The 12,744-nt window shown below is 35.1% G+C and overlaps 1 long non-coding RNA gene across 1 annotated transcript; it reads right to left on the bottom strand.

The window, feature by feature from the left end:
* Positions 1-536: 536 nt before the first annotated feature.
* Positions 537-1,708, bottom strand: LOC141598263 (uncharacterized). The gene is made up of 3 exons (XR_012523380.1): positions 1,631-1,708; positions 671-773; positions 537-555 (listed from the first exon to the last, which is right to left on the bottom strand). It is a non-coding gene; the product is annotated as an uncharacterized LOC141598263 (long non-coding RNA).
* Positions 1,709-12,744: the final 11,036 nt, after the last annotated feature.

The raw sequence follows: 12,744 nt of genomic DNA, 5'->3' as shown, positions 1-12,744 counted from the left end.
TAAAGACAGAAAAAGCGCCAATTTGGTAAAATGAAATTTGGCGCCGCGCCAGTTAATTTTTTCAAATTTGGCGCCATTATAGTATTTGAGGTTCAAGGAGAACGTGTATTGCATGAACCGTTCTCTTTGATTTTTTAATTTTTTTTTAAATATTTTTTTTCGAAACCCCTACACGATTAAATCGTATAGCTTATAGGAATTCTATATATACGTGCAATTCAGAAACTTCATAGCATGTATTACGGAACAAAAACCAAACTTTTTCATTCAATTTGAATTCATGACTATAATTCCTTACAAAAATCGACAAAATCCTATCCAAGTGAAAAAATAGGTATACGTATAAATATCGAAAAAAATGTATAAATAAAAATCTTTCAATCCGCATCACTTATTCCTATCCAAGTGCAAAAATAACTATAAGTAAGTAACTGGTAATCATCGTCTTCATCCACCATTACTTGTCGGCTTAAAATTGAGTGTGAATTCAGCCCAAATATTTCGCACCTCGTCAATTTGCTCAACCGTATATGTCATTGGGGCGGTTAACATGAACTGTATACATACACCCAAAACTTCACTTAATACTAGCTTGTTACGTAAAATAATTACCAAGACGGAAAGAATAAAACAAACAGATGAAAATGATTGAAATGATAAGGAAAAATACATACATTATGGGCGACATTAACATATCTTGCTTTGATAAGCTCCAACATATATCGGCAAACATAATATCCGCATAATACGGTCCCAACCGGCTGCCGAGGACACTAAATTAAAAAACCACAATGAGTTGATGAGTTCTTTGCAAGTACATGATCAAAAGTTCAAGAAAATGTCAGAAAATCCATGAGAAGGACGCTTTTCCAATCAAGTCTAATTCAAGGCATATAAGTTTCAAATACCAACAGTGGAAGAAAAAGGTTCCAGTAGAGATTTGGTATTGCAAGAGATTTGGTCATATGGATAAGGAGTGCAGACAAAAGCAAAAAAATGAGACCAAGACACAAGCAAGCCAACTTCTCAAGTATGAAAAACTTCCCACAGTAACAACAGAATCATAGACTTGATTTGTCACTAAAATTATACTCCCTCGAGTCCCTCCATTTGATTGGATTCACTAGCTTTCTGCAAATACATGGGGGAAATTTCGGGAAATGCAGTGAATCCAAATACAGAGAGGGATTTACTAAAAACAAATTCATATGAAGTTGTGAGCTACAATAGCCATTTCTGTTGGTTTCAATTGAAGTAAAAATGGCTTTAGTATTGCTAGCCTAATACTTATATGCATCAAGAATTCAAGATTTATAATTAAAATAACTAGAATGAGCTATTCAGTTCCCTTCACCTACCAAACAAACTAAAAATTTAATAATGTAACGATTTCCATCGCCAGGATCCCTACTTTTTATCATTATACACTTGTGCAACAAAAGGACATATTCCAATTCACCTGAAATTTAAATTTGAGAAACCCAGTTTGTAGAACATCGAACAATAAGATTGAACTAAACAAATGAACTTATATAGAAACAACAATGGGGCTCTGAATATAATTAATCAACTGTGCGGCTCATGTTGTGGTATAGTCAATAAATAAATATGCACATTATAGAAGATATACCTTAATAATTTTCCAAGAAAGCGGTTTTGCGTCGAACCCGGCAAGTGGATCAATTGAGTTTCTTTTCTCGAATGCTCTGTATTTCAATTAACTAAAATAAGTACTTACTTCGAACATAATTCAAACCACAATAAGTAGTGTCTCAACCATTTTCTAACCTAGTAATTGTGTCCACGAAAAATCGGCGAGGCTCCGTATATGCAGCAGGATCACACCAATACACAATATTATCAGATGGACTAATCGCAGCCAACATCCAATGATCACTTCGATTACAACAAGGGAACAATGATAATATCTTCACGGAGTTAACAACAATAATAAATAAATATATATAAAGTTCGAGAAAATATGTATACCTTTCGTGATAAGTCAAATATAAGTTTTCGACCCACACACAGTCCCTACAAGTCATAGCTCTAGCAACATAATCTGATCGAAAATCTTCACTTTCGGATGAAAATTTTGACAACAGCTCGGGGGACAAGAATCCATATAAAGTACTAGACTTCATAGTATCACTAAGATCACTCAGATACCTACAACAATTGCAACTAAACTTGTTCAAATAGTTCATAAAAAACAAGTGAATTGAAGAAAATGGTAAACAGGAATGAAACTTACTGTTAATGCTATAAAATGTTCAAAATTCTTACCTCATAAATATAGCAATGTGAGAGGCTCCTATCTCGCCCTCGTCACACCAATGAATAAGCTCCTCATAAGAAATCAAAGATGTGTAGTTATGAAGGTGTAATACATGGTCATCAATAGGAACGTTTATATCCGCTCGTCTTCAATATGCGAGCCTCATGTAGTAAAGATTTCATCAGCGGGGTTCTCAACTTTTGCTTAAACTCAGAGCTAACTTCTACACCCAGAAAAGTCGGGACCAAAGGTTGTGGAAACCTTTGAGTCGTCTTCTTCTTCTTCTTCATTATGATCCCCATCTTTATAATTTTTTTTTCCTCAAAACAGTTAGCATTTATAATTACTTAGTATAAGATAATAATTTGAATTTAAATTTTTTTTATAAAATTACCTTAGTAGGAGTATGAATATGATAGAGAGGCCACTCGAACATATGAGTCCTTTGCATCGATAAAGACTATCAACTCATCTCTAATAGGCACAGGCAACTTAGCATTTTCCGATCCAGGAAACACTTTCTTAAGTTCGACTTTCTTATAACCATCAAGTAGTGAAGCGCCGTGAATAGTTACGAATTCCCCCTTACCTTCCATGTACATCAAGCCTGATGCCACCATCTTGTTTGGATTCTCAGGTAATGATAATTCACAGTCTCTCCAACCCTTAAAAAATTTTAGTAAAACCTTTACTAGGTTTCGCATAAATAATAATAAGTTTCGTGCAAATCAAAATGATAAATCAGAAGATGATACCTGATGCTCACTAGGTGGCTCTTCATGTGGTATTTTTTCACGGGGTATCTCTATACGGTGTGACAGTTGTTTGGATTGCTCCTCACTGTCTTTAAGGTGTGGATCTTGACGAGATTGCTCTCCACTCTCTTGTATAGAGATACTACGAGAACCATCAGTAGATTCATAAGCATTCGATCCTTGAGTACTCATAGATATTCCTTTCATGAAACATTCTATTTCTTCTTGACTTGGCTTCTCACCACTTTGCCAAAAATGCACCATCATCTTTTGCATATTTGCCACTTGTGATTGCAGAGTATTTATCTGTATGTCGTAAGAAATAAATTTTCAAATCATGCTTAAAATTAAAATATTCTAGGTATACATAATTAATTACCGTCTGTTTGAGAGAATCAACTTCTGTCGGCGGCCTTTTCGGAGGCTTCCCAAAATATTCAGTTATGCAAATGCCGTCAGGAACTCCCCGTACACGGCCACCATGTTCAGGTTTGCCGAGTGCCTTAGCAAGTATATCTTCTCGTCCTTGAGGCACAAACCAGCCTCCACCTCTTTTTCTAGTTCTTTCTACATACACTCATCCATTATATTATATAAATACATATTATTTGTCAATTCGTAGAAGTAAATAATAATTCTCATAACAATTGAAGAACTTACAATTTTCAAAGCGACTTCCTTATCATATTCTGTCAGATCTCCGTTATTAGGCGTTTGACCCTTTAGCCAAGTTAAGTGTCGGTCAACTTTCTCCAATATGTGTCCTTTAGCGGCAAAGTCTTTCTTCTATAAAAAAAAGTAATGATAACTAGCTACTGTCTAAATTTGAGCAGATATACATAATAAAAATGAACCATGAAAGCATTAAAATAAATTGCACGACAAACTTATAATACTATGAACCAGAAACCAGTACTTACAACTTTAATTTCAATCCCACGGTAACCTGCTCGAGAGCCATAGAACCTTGTCTTCTTCATAGAAGCATTCTTCTTGTTGTTTGCACTTATTACCTTACAATTTACGTATATAAAAATCAAACCTAATAATTAAGTGAATATTATTTTTGATAAAAATTAAACAAACCTACGAGAATATATTACCTTAAATGCCTCGGAGTGTGGGGACGCCACAAAGACACTCCATTCATCTGGTGTTATAGTGTCATAAATTTATGGTGGTGTCCTCCGTATTGCTCCTGTCTCGTCATATAGCCACTCACGGACTAAGGTACATTTCCACTTTCTCCATAAACTCCCCGCCTTCTGAAGACACCATTCATAATGGTCTTCTATCACGATGAAAGCGCCCTAAACATCATACTCATAACAGAAGTTTGAGAAGGCAGAGAATCAGTGAGAATCAGTTTACATTTCCATTATATACCTCATTTTAGAGCCAAAATTTGCATATTCTTCTAAACCAAAGTAACATAGCTTAAAACTATCAGAAAACTTATGACAATGCAGCCATGGTAGAGCATTTCCATTAATTGATAACTGGCAGTGCTCGACATTAGGACATTGACACTTAGACATCTGCAGCAGGAGCTAGGGACAAGGGTCCATCGTTTTCCATACCAATGAAACAGTCCATGGAACTGCTGCAAGGAAATGCCAAAGCTGAATGCTATTCAGAGGAACAAAATGGGTTAAGCATTGTTCTGAAACTTCAATGCAACATGCCCGACTTTGAAGCTTCATATCTAAAGTTCTACTCAAGAAAACCCTTTGATTCTTGTTTCATTTGGAAGATTAATGTGCCAGCTAACTATGAGCTTTGGAATAGGACCAAGAGCTATTTTATTTTGTGAGAAAAGCAATTTCCAAATGAGACAGACAATCTGAAATGCATCAACAATTTCGAGAATGTCCGTCCGAATTCGATGGCCATATCTCACGATTTAGACGGTGAGAAATTTTGTTCCTTACATGTATGAAATCTTGGAAGAGTCTACTTTCCAATGGAGTTGGAATAAACAATATTCAATGTGTGGATTTTTCACAATAAGCCTTCAAAGACTATCACGATTTAATGCAATGCTGTTTCTGAACTGACCTGTCTGTGTTCAAACTTGAATAACTCACAAACTACTGGATATTATTGGGTAATTCTTTTTGGAAATGAAAGATAACATAATTAGCTTTAATTTGATGTATGTTGGGTAATTTTATCCTTCATGATCTAAGAGATATGGATTTTTAAAGTACAAGCTGCTGCACATGAAGAATGCTGAATGTTAGAATCTGACATGTTCTTACTCAGAAATTCATATCTCCATTGCTAGGCCACTTCAAAGGCTAATTCTTTTTGTATATGGAAGCTAGCATAATTAGCTTTCATTAAAGCTATTTTTATAAAATTTATAAAGTTCATTGCATTCTGAAGAAGTGTCATTCGAGTTCTTGTCAGAATTCTTCATTTCTGTCAAGACCCCCCAGTTTACACTGCAACATCTCATTTTGAGGCAAAATATGCATATTTTTTTCATGAAAATAGCCTAATCCGTGTCCAAGTGTCGGATTCTTTTAAATGAAACATAGCTTAAAACTACTGTGAAACTTTTGGCAATGCAGCCATGGTAGAACATTTCCATTATTTCAGATTATTAGCTCTGCTTTGGTTCTGAGCTGGGGCATGTAATGTACTTCCATTTGTAATGAGCTGGTTACCTTAGTTCTTGTGAAATTTTCTTCCATATTTTGGCCCCAAAACACTAAAATTTCTGCAAATCATGACATCATTATCACCCTATTCACATTAGTTTTCTATATTCCAGTTTTGGCTCTAAAATGAGAATCACTTGCTTCAAACTGTACTGCAGACTTGAATTTTGGTCTTATTTGAGTGAATTCCACACTGAATTGTATACTTTTTTTGGTTGATTTCAGGGAATGATCAATGTAAAACAAAATTATATGTCAAACAATAAAGAGGTCACAAATGGAGTCGTCGCAAATCAATATTCAGATGGCAGAGGGACAGTAGCAGGTCTGATAAAAATACAATAAAAAACCAATTGACAGAGGGACAAAGAGCAGGTGTCCGATGGCAAGGGACGATGCTTGGTCCGATGGCGGATGAACCAAAGACTAAAGTCACTATCGAGACAAATATCGAACATCAGTGCATCACAAGTTCCTTTCAGCCTAAACATTCACACTTCAAAACCAAATGCAATTAAGTAAAAATTTTAGACTCACCGTGATATTATCCAAAATTTCTTGCCTCAGGACATCATCAACATCGTCCCATGTTTCTAGTGTGCAACTAACATGCCTCCGAGTAATAACGCCAATCCAGCTACTAAACTTTCCAGCATACGTTCCTGTAGGCAATCTGAGTTCCTTATCCCACTCCAATTCAATTGGTTTTTTCTCCTTAAGAGCTCTTGTCACTAAGTCCAACACTGTCCGACCCCTCTCCTTAGACCTCCTCTGTCTCTTCTTGATTATCCCATCAGTAGGAGAGATATTTTGTCTTTCTTAGTTCGTTTGCGCCTATGTGGGCCCATTAATCAACCTGCATACACAAATTCAATTCATTAAAATCAGTACTTATCAATTAAAATAAATAGAACATGTTAAGTTTGACAACGAATAATTTATAAAACAGTTTTAACTATAATCATAAGTAATAATCATCTTAAACCGTAACTTACTCATGTGTCAACGATGCGAGGGCGTTTTCTCGAAGGGGTATCAGTACTAATCCATATACCCTCATTGTGATCATCGCGGGTATATAAACTCGAAGTACTGACAGTATCCGTATCATCTAAATTTGATTTATTACAAGTAAAACCCTCAAATACAACATCTTCCTCAAAACTATCCACATCCTGCCTACTCCTTACAGATAAAACAACTGACCAATTTTTATCCAATGGATCGGTGACATAAAACACCTGCTTTGCTTGTTTACCTAAAATGAAAGGATCTTCCTTATGTCCAATTTTATGAAGATTCACCAGAGTAAATCCTAATTCATCCTTACGGACAGCAGCACACCATTTGCACCAAAATACAGGTATCTCAAATCAGGTAATCTAACTCCCAAATCTCTTCTATAACTCCGTAATAATGCATCTTACTTAAAACTGGATTCTTATCTTTTGAACTAGAAAAGTGCATTGCTTCAGCTTCTACACAAACTCCACTATTTTGCATCGTACTCTTGTCATCTTGCTCACGAGTGTAAAAAGTGCACCCATTAATGGCATAGCCACTATAAGAAGATGCATGAGTATTTGGACCAAAACAAAGTCTTTTTAAACGGGAAGAAATACAATCGGGATACTTTTGTAGGTCTTCTATCACTCGACCCTTGAACCAAACTCTAAATGTCTTGTTGTGCTCACTTGAAATCCACATCTCGGTTTTATTTCGATGATTCTTCCTCAACAGGCCCTTGTGTTCCTCAATGTAAGGTTGTACCTCATCCTCATTATGAAGGACATATGTGTGTGTTGTATGCCATTTATTAGCTGCCATACCTTGGCGAACATGACCCCTAAGACCTTTGCCCATCATCCACTCACTATGTCGATTCTTCGGAATGCCAAGTAACTCAGAATTTGATAAGTGTGTATAACAAAAAGAAAGAGCTTCATCAATGATAGCACGCTCGGCAATGCACCCTTCAGGACGATATCTATTAGACGTATAATCCTTGTATACTTTCATCAATCTTTCAAAAGGATATTGATACCTTAAGTAGACAGGTCCAAGATATTTAATCTCTCTAACCAAGTGTACAGTCAAATGAACCATGATTGTAAAAAATGAAGGAGGAAAATACATTTCGAATTGGCAAAGAGAAGTGACAATCAAATTTTGCAATTCATCTAACTCTGCAGAATCAATAACTTTGTTGCATATGGCATTGAAGAAAAAACAGAACCTAGTTATGGCATATCGAACCTTTTTAGGTAAAATGGAACGAATGGCCACTGCTAGTAACTGTTGCATCAAAACATGACAGTCGTGAGACTTTAGACCACTAAGCCTGAGATCTCGCATTGACACGAGGCTACTAATATTTGAAGACTATCCCTCAGGCACTTTAACACTATGCAAACACTCACAAAACTCTATTTTTTCCTTTTTGGAGAGTGTATGGGCAGCAGGAGGCAAATAAATCCGTACTCCCTCCTCTTGCGGGGCCAACTCCGGTCGAATTTTCATATCCATCATATCCTTCCTAGCCGCCGTGTTGTCTTTTGACTTATTTGGGACATTCAAAAGAGTGTTGATAATATTGTCACAATCATTTTTTTCAATATGCATAACATCCAAACAATGTCTTATGGAGAGTTCCCGCCAATATGGGAGTCGCTCAAAAAAAGGAGACATTTTCTTGTATCCACGAGATGTTAATTTTGAACCCTTCTTCCCATATGTAATTTTAATATCTTTCACCCTTTCATATACATCATGACCGATTAATATCTTAGGACATGGACGATGTTCAGGTTTTCCATTGAACGGTTTTTGTTGCCTACGATAAAAATGATCTTCATCCAAAAATCTACGGTAACCTAAGAAAGCTTGCTTTTTAGAAAACTTCAAATAGCAAGAATCTACATCTTCCCCACACAAGGGGCATGCCTCTTTGCCATGAACAGTATGACCACAAAGATTACCGTATGCAGGGAAATCAGATATAGTGCATAATAACATAGCTTTCAAATTGAAAACACTATTTTGGTAGGCATCAAATACTTCTACCCCTTCATCCCACAATGTTCTCAAATCATCAAGAAGAGGCGCCAAGTAAACATCTAAATCATTACCCGGCTCCTTAGGACCGGAAATCAATAAGGACAACATCAAATATTTTCTTTTCATGCACACATATGGAGGTAAATTGTAAATAGCTAAGAGTACAGGCCAAGTGCTATGTTGACTACTTAAATTCCCATAAGGATTCATCCCACAAGAGAGAGTGCAAGTCGAAGATTTCTTGGTTCTTTCCCGAATTCGGGATACTTGGCATCAATGTGTTTCCACTCTAAACAATCACCGGTGTCCGAATTTGCCATCATTAGGTTTTGCAGAATTATGCCATGTCAACAACTTTGCATCTTCCTTATTCGCAAAGAGTCTTCGCAACCTAGGTATTATTGGAAAATACCACAAAACTTTTCTTTGGGATCCCCTCCTTCTTTTTATATCGCCATTCATTACAAACTGGACAATGAGACAAACTCTCATATTCCTTGCGATATAATATACAATCATTAGGACATGCATGAATCTTCACATATTTCATACCAATTCCTCTAAGTATCTTCTTTGCCGCATAGGTACGATTAGGAAGAACATTATCCTTTGGAAGCATGTCCTTCAATAATTCGAGGAGGTCAGTAAAACTTCTATCACTCCATCCATTTTTTGCTTTCAAATTATACAGCTTAACAACAGCTGACAATTTTGTATAATTCTTACAATTCTTATAGAGAGGCATTTCAGAGTCTTTTAACTTTTCTAATATAATTCTTGTGATGTCATCTAAATTAGTAACATCGGAATCTTCATCTTCACCTAGAATGTCATCTTTATCAACGAGATCTAGGTCAGGGTTATCTTCTTCTACATTGTCTTCACTTATCCTGTCTCTCAATATTGTTTCTAACTCATCATCATCAAACTCGTCAGCAGAATTCATATCACAAGAATACGTATCCCAATCCGAATTATCCAATGAGCCGATACCTTTTTCCATAGGAAGAGTTTCCCAATCAATCTCAATCGCTCTTGACTGAACATCAATTTCTTCTTCCACTCTTTGTACCACTCTAGACTCCCCATGAAACCTCCAACGTCTATACTTTGGATTAAAATTATTCTTTTCTAAATGTATTTTAACTTCTGAGAAAGTCATATATTTAATATTCAGACACATATCACAAGGACATGGCATATTAGACGTGTCTTTCACATTCTTTCTAACGAATTCATAAAATTCAGCTAAACCAGCATCATATGTAGGATCACCTCTTTTCCCATCCATCATCCACGTACGATCCATATTAATTTATATAGTAGAAGAAAGTAATAAATATTACAACGAAATTTTTTTTTAAATGTACTCAGCCGTAAATACTGTGAAAAAAATAATCCCTATTAGAAAATAACGACATATTTAATAATTAAAATAAGAACTATATTGTTATAATTTGTTAAAAATCAACATTTAGTTACTCAATCCTACAAAAAATAATATAATTAACCAAAGAAAACATTATCAATATAGTATAATGACCTCAAATGTAATTTTTGATTTCATGCATATTTAAAAACTTTATATGAAAATAAATAAAGTGAAAACATGGAAGTGAAAATTAGGCTGATGGAAGAGAAAATAGCAAATAAAGTTACTTCTACTGTCTTTCTGAGGTAATGGAAAGGAGACATTATCTAGCTAATTAAAGTCACTACATTAGAGTTTACACTACGATTATAGCCACATCTCCGTCTCGAGGACCTGCTTCCTAATATTTTTCTAAGAACAAAGCATACAACTGACGTCAATGAAACTATCCTGAAGAACGGAAGATGGCACAAGGCAAGTTGCCTAGAACTAACAAAAAAATTATCGATCGGCAAAAAACTATAACTAAAGCTAGGACACGTTAACTTGGTTAAAACAGAGGATGCACTATAATTGAAATACGCTTGATTATCGATTAGCGGACAATAATATTGACCAAACTTGACCTTTTAAGACGGGATGCACTACTAACTATTGAAATACAGTTAGTCTCTTATAAGACGGAAAATATCCATTCTAATATTTAGACAGATTAAATAGCACCCACTTAAACAGATGGGACGGACTTATTATACTCGAGAAATCAGTTCAAATTGGGAAAATTAGTGTACTATATTTGTATGAATTACAACAAAATAGGAAAGGAATACTCATTCAACTCATAAAGACGGAATTGATACTACTAGCAATCATAATCAACTAAGTACAATCATATCCGCATCTAGAGACATCCGATGGCCTAAACGAACAGCAGGGCTCGCTTTCGATAGCGGCAGTGTAACAACTAGCAATCATAATCCACTTAAGTACAATCATATCATCACCAAACACTAAAAGAATCACATCATCATACATTAAACTAACATTATTGTAGTATTATCATAAAAACTTAACATAATTGTAATTCGTAAAAAACAAAAGGGCATACCAAAGAGCAACAATAATCAAAGAACGATGAAAGCAAGCGGGCAAGGTGGTCGACGGTGAAGAGCGAACGCGGAATTGGCCAATTATAAGGAAGAAATTGAGAGTGACGATTGGATTGGAATGACGGGAAGAAGAGCGAGGTTTTTTCTTTTGTAATTAAGAGGGTTTTTTCTTTTTTTGAGGGCAAGACAGACAGCAGCCTACGGGCCTTTCTTTTACATTTAGTCCGGTTTTGTCATTGGGCCGTTCTCTTTGTTGTATCAATGAGAACGGTTTCATGACTTAACCGTTCTCTTTATAATATTAAGACGGTTCGTCAAACTAACCGTTCTCGTTGTTAATCTACCAGCACGGTTGGAATCAATCACCGTTCTCTTGTGAAGTCATATTTGCGCGCCCATAACAAAAATAAGCAAGAGAACGGTTCCGTTATCGACCGTTCTTTAAGTGGCGTTCTTATAGCTTAGAATTGTAGTAGTGTCGTAACTTGTTCGAATTAAATTAACCTAGATATATGAGAAAGAAAACCAATAAATCATATGAAATCCTCACAAATTAAACCTAATTTAGGAAAAAGAGATACAAAGCATTGAAATCACGATCAATAGCTACAAAATCATAACAAACGCAGTAAGATGACTAGTAATTGCAAATATATGTAGCGAAACAACAATCACATGAAAATAAAACTGAAATTAAAAACTAAATATAAAGTAGATGTACCTGAAATTGTGATTTCGATTGAAAGAGTATGATCGTTGATAATAAATAGAAGAATGACAAATGATTGAGTTGAGATTGAATTCGAAACAAAAAAATCACGAAAATAGGAAAATTAGGGATTGCGTTGAAGAAGATAGAAGGTAGAGAGAGAAAGGCTTTGGGTGAGAATGAATGAACTAGGTTTGTTTCGATGGAATAACGAATATATATGTGCACCCGCGAAATTACCATATTACCCTTACTGATCCGCACTAAATCATGGACGTTGGATCTCTAGATTTGACAGCTAGTATTAATCCTCAATCCTCAAATATATGAGTCATACTCACATGATCTCATTCATATATATATATATATATATATATATATATATATATATATATATATATATATATATATATATATATATATATATATGGTTTTTCTAACCTATGCCCACTAGGCATAGGATAAGAAACCAAAATAGGAAAGAATTAAATGCTATTTTTATGGGAAATGGCAATGTCCCATCATTTTTACTTCAATTTACAAAAAACACATTTAATTCTTTCCTATTTTAGTTTCTTATATATATATATATATATATATATATATATATATATATATATATATATATATATATATATATATATATATATATATAGAGAGAGAGAGAGAGAGAGAAGGGATCAACTAAGGCCACCTTATATATTTGAGTCCATAAGTCCTTCTAAGGGTCATTGGATCAAGGCAATGAAAGGCTAGGATTTGATGTCAATATGTGGCTACAAATTAATCCCTCCACCT

The sequence above is a fragment of the Silene latifolia genome, chromosome 9 (genome assembly GCF_048544455.1).
Source record: "Silene latifolia isolate original U9 population chromosome 9, ASM4854445v1, whole genome shotgun sequence".
In the NCBI taxonomy this organism is placed as follows: Eukaryota; Viridiplantae; Streptophyta; class Magnoliopsida; order Caryophyllales; family Caryophyllaceae; genus Silene; species Silene latifolia.
This window is presented reverse-complemented; position numbering and strand designations above follow the sequence as displayed.